Source organism: Astatotilapia calliptera, chromosome 12, assembly GCF_900246225.1.
Source record: "Astatotilapia calliptera chromosome 12, fAstCal1.2, whole genome shotgun sequence".
Lineage (NCBI taxonomy): Eukaryota > Metazoa > Chordata > Actinopteri > Cichliformes > Cichlidae > Astatotilapia > Astatotilapia calliptera.
In genome coordinates this window covers 31,244,292-31,249,694 of record NC_039313.1, presented here as the reverse complement: position 1 = coordinate 31,249,694, position 5,403 = coordinate 31,244,292, and the positions used below count along the sequence as shown (strand labels likewise).

Genomic DNA, 5,403 nt, shown 5'->3' with positions numbered 1-5,403 from the left:
ATTGTGAGGGGGGGTGGGAGGGATTTATTTATTTATTTATTTATTTTAGAAACTACATTTGACATATCACAGTGACTTTGACTTAAAATAACTTAAAATTGCATCTCTATTCTTCCAAAAACTAAATTTGAAAACCTGACTTGTGACTAAACAGCGATATCTAGTGGGGACAACTAATGTTTCCACAAATAATCACATGACCCTGATACATGAAAATGAAACTAAATTTGACGGTGTTGTACGGAGCATAGACGCCATTACAGGCTGACAGCTCTCTGCTGAAAAACACGTATTCAGAGGCACAGTAATTTGGTGAGTTAAAAAGATTTTAAGGATCAAATGGCTGAGAAACTTGCAATCGTTGAAAATTTCCTGAGCTGCCATGTGTGTTCAGAGACTTTCAGAGATCCTGTGTCTCTGAGCTGCAACCACAGCTTCTGTTCAAGCTGCCTGCAGAAATTCTGGGAACAAACTAAAAACAAACACTGTCCCATTTGTAAAAGAAAATCTTCAAAGGATTATCCAGGTGTGAACTTTGCTCTGAAAGAACTTGCTGATTCATTTACTGGGAGACAGAAATCTGGATCATCTGAGACAGACAAGGGAGAGAAGAAGTTAACAATGGTGTGCAGCAAACACGAGAAAGAGTCCAAACTGTTCTGTGTGGACGAGCAAAGAGCTGTGTGTACTGTGTGTGACTTTTCTCTCCACCAGAGTCACAAAGTGGTTCCTGTAGAAGAAGCAGTCAGTGACCTGAAGGAGCAGCTGAAATCTGACTTAAAGTCTCTGCAGGACAAGAGGAACAAATACAAACAAGTGGAGGAAACATACAATAAAGTGATTCAACACTCCAAGAAGCAGCTGTTGTCCACAGAAAGGCAGATCAGAGCAGAGTTCAACAAGCTCCAGCAGTTCCTGAAAGAGGAAGAGGAGTCCAGACTGGCAGCTCTGAAGGAGGAAGAGGAGCAGAAGGGGAGGACTATCAGCAGAGAGATGAAGATGATTGAGGAGCAGATCTCCTCTCTGTCAGCGTGCCATTCCTCAGCAGTTATAAAGACACTCAGAGCAGAGCCCAGAGCTCAGTGTCAGATCCACAGCTGGTCTCAGGAGCACTGATAGATGTGGCCAAACACCTGGGCAACCTGTCCTTCAGAGTGTGGGAGAAGATGAAGGAGAAGGTCCACTTCAGTCCTGTCATTCTGGACCCAAACACTGCAAACTGCTGTCTCTATCTGTCTGATGATCTGACCAGAGTGAGACAAGGAGACACATGGCAGCGGCTTCCTGATAATCCAGAGAGAAACACAAAGTATCCCACTGTTTTTGGCTCTGAGGGCTTCACCTCAGGGAAACACAGCTGGGAGGTGGAGGTGGGAGACCATCCACGCTGGGAGGTGGGTTTAGTTAAAGAGTCAGGGCCCTGTTTCAGGAAGCCGGTTTAGTGGAAAAACTGAGTAAGTATACCCTGAGTTAACGAAAACTCTGGGTTTTCGGTTTCACAAAGCGAGTTCAGCTGAAGCCTGAGTGAGTCACTATGACGACACACGCCGTGAAGCTAACCTGCCCCCTAGCAGGTTTACCACAACTAACCCTGACTGTCTCCGCCCCTTTGTCGGAAACCTGACAGTAGGAAGTCTCAGACATGGCGTGTCCCTTCCTTGAAGAGCCAGTAGATATCGAAGCCCAAATTCTCCGCAGAGCTCTCCGCCGGGAGAGAGTGATTCAAGCGCGTCTGGACATCTTATCATTACCTGATGATTTCCTGTGCGAACGTTACCGTTTCTCAGCACAATCTACAATTTATTTGAATAACATCCTCAGGCCATATATTACGCATGTGACACATCGCGGACATGCTCTCAGTTCTGTACATATTATTTGTATTGCACTTCGGTTTTTTGCAAACGGGAGCTTTCTGTATAATATTGGTGACGCTGAGCACGTTTCCAAGGCTACCGTCTGTCGGGCAGTCAGGAATGTTACAGTTGCACTGAAACGTCTCCTGCACTCGTTTGTGGTGTTCCCCGGTCATAGACCCACAAGATTCATCAAAGAGGGATGCCACAAAATTGCAGGTATCAGGATGAACAAAACTTAATTCATGATGTGGTGATACTTGAACTACTACTTAAATTTTACATTTATTTTCACGGTTCCCAGGTGTGATTGGCTGTATAGATGGTACTCACATTCCAATTATTGCTCCTTCAGTAAATGAAGGAGACTATGTGAACAGGAAGTCTTTCCACAGCATTAATGTGCAGGTACATAGTTCCCTGTAGCATTTCAAACTAACAAATTATTTCATCATAGTAATGGATGCTAATTTGTGTTCTCTGCACTGTGAAGATCATATGTGATGCTGCCAACATTATCACAAATGTGGAAGCCAAGTGGCCAGGCTCTGTCCATGACTCACAAATATTCCGTGAATGTACACTGAGCACAAAATTTGGACATGGTGAGTTGAGAATACTTTAAAATATATAAAGACCAATTGCTTCAGGGACATTTGAACTGAAGTGTATCCTTCTGTCTTAGGAGAGTTCACTGGCTACTTGCTTGGTGATAGGGGGTATCCATGTTTACCCTATTTGCTTACCCCTTACCCTGACCCTGAACCGGGCCCACAGCAGTGATATAATCTGGCTCACTGCAGGACAAGAGCCAGAATTGAAATGACTATCGGAATGCTTAAGGCCCGGTTCCAGTGCCTGCAAAGACTCAGGGTCACCCCAGAAAGGGCATGTGACATTATTGTGGCATGTGTGATTCTTCACAACATTGCCACAATTAGAGGAGAACACTGTCCTTCTGAACCAAACATCAGCAGTGATCCAAACCATGAACATCCTGACCCTCCCACGGACATACAAGATGGAAGCGCAGTCAGAGACACCATATGTCACAATCATTTCTTTTGACCCATCACCTCAACATGTTGAAAGAAGAATAAACAGATTTTTTGTTCAACTGGCTTTATTGGTCGCCTGTATTTCCTGTACACAAAGTATTAAAAGATGTAAACCTCATAAAGTGTCTCTGTTGCTTCCTCCTCTGTAACAGCTGTCAATGTTTCTTCATTATTTTCCTGTAGTAAAGAAATAGACAACATTGCTGTTCTACTGTACACTCATATAATCTGTGGAGTATTACTCACAACTGCATGTTGGTCTGGCTCAACAGGAGGCTGCACCAGATGCAGTACACCACCACCATCAACTGATAGAATATGAGGTTTATACAGGTCACTTATAACTTACAAGGGACCAAATGGCAATTAACAAACATACCAATCACCTTACACTTCATTGTCATTATGCTCTCAAAGACAACCAAGACTGAGGGAAGGCAAAATCAGTAGGAAAATAACTTCACTACAAAATAATCCATTATGGTGAAGAGTTTATCAAATGAATGAGCAGCACTGCAAAGGTGACTGTGAAGAAAGGATGTATGCACATCATGTATTATTTTGGATTTACCCCCTATGTAGGCACTTGTGTCTTGCGGGGTTATTGACTCAGAGGATGTCCCCGCAGAGATGCCTTCGGCCACAGGGCGCCCACTGTTTTGGCTGAGGGCCAACTGCTCAGCCTCTGTGAGTGGTGGTGGTGGAGGACCTCCACCTGTTTTTCGGGCCTCCGCTTTTTTTCTGTTGGCTATAACGGGCCACATTTGAGCATACAGAGTAAGCAAATATGTACTTGTAATGTGCTCAGATAATTTCAATAAGTGCTTACAGAAAGGAAATTAATGTAGCCTCTAACTGCAATTGATTTACATGGGACAAACAGACCAAGCACTATGGCTCATAATACAATTACACCTTACCTGTTTGGACTATATTTTTATATTTCATTTTTACTTGCTGCCAGGAACGTTTGGGGCCTGTTGGGTTGCACCTGCGCTCACATCACATCACAAAATAAAATGTATAAAATAACAAATAAAATAACATATGATAAAATAACGTGTTAAATGGGTGGAAATCCCTCGATCAATGTTTAAATTAACACTCACGCATTGACTCTGTCGGCTATGTTTTGCCATGCATGCTCCCTGTCTTTCGCAGCTGTGGCTGTGTTACTTTTTTCCGCGGAATTTGCGTGTTATCGGCATATGCTGCCATCAGAATTTCGGCCTCAAGCGCTGTAAAATACATTGACCACGCCTTCTTTCCCTCCGTCTCCATGGTGACTCGCTTAATCTGTGCTCCGCTTATCAGGGCTTTATGTATCCTCGTGCGCGCGCTTCACTTGGGGTTAAAGCAACTCCACGTTGACTGAACTAATTGTTATCAGCCTTTCTGAAACCGAATATTCCGAGTTGGACAGTTCGGGGTTACTCAACCCTGCGTATCGTTTTTCACTCTGAGTTTTCTAAACCGGCTTCCTGAAACAGGGCCCAGTTGACAGGAAGGGAGAGTGTTTTGCTTCACCAAAATATGGAATTTGGTGTTTAAATCATCACAGTGGAAAATACACTAGTGTTGTTGGTCAGACTGTGACAGTGAAGAAGAGTCTCCAGAGGATCAGAGTCCAGCTGGACTATGACAGGGGGGAGGTGTCCTTCTATGACCCTGAAGACATGACTCACATCTACACTCACAGACACACTTTCACTGAGAAACTCTTCCCATACTTTTATATTGGAAAGGCAGGAGACGCCAAAACCTCTTTAATCAAAATCTGTCAGACTGAGATTTGACTGTAAAGTGATTCTTTGTTCCAACTGTGTTTTGTTGTTGTTGTTGTTGTTTTTTGTTTGTTTGTTTTTTTGCTTGTTTTTTGTTTGTTTCTTCAGTCCAGCAGCAGCTTAACTTTAGGGAAATTAGTAATCAAAATGTCTAACTTCATTATCAAGTTTTATTTCATTTTGTTGTTCTAGTGGAACTATTAGCAATTCAATGAAACCAAAGCAACTTTTTCATGTGAAAATCTTCTGACCCACTCGAGTTTCTGTAAGAAACTTTTACATTTTTTTCTTGTTTCTTTTAAATTAATATTTTCAGAATATTTCTCATGTTGTTCTTATAAGTATTTTTAAGAGTTTTAAAATCTGAATGATGATTTCTTTGCTTTTCAAAGTTGTTGAGTGTGAACAGCAAACTGTGACACTTCTTGAAAGAACTATAAATTATTAAACATCAGCAAAAACCAACTTTACAACTACAACATCTTAATTATCCTGATTAGCTGCATCTTGTTTTTAGTTAAATAACATTTTAAAGTAACATGTCTACTTTAAAGTTTTCCAAATTCAAAGAAATGACTTCTAAGTTCTGAAACTGTCTCATCAGTGTAACTACACTTCATCGATTGGATTAAAAATGTTCTTTCTTGTGTCATTTTTAACTTCAATCAGCACCAGATGCTTCTCGCAGTTTGGAAGATTTCTGGA

At 41.8% G+C, this 5,403-nt stretch overlaps 1 pseudogene; it reads left to right on the top strand.

Annotated features, from left to right (window-relative positions):
• Nucleotides 1–225: 225 nt before the first annotated feature.
• LOC113033174 (tripartite motif-containing protein 35-like) lies at nt 226–4,710 on the top strand (annotated as a pseudogene).
• The last annotated feature ends 693 nt before the right edge of the window (nt 4,711–5,403 follow it).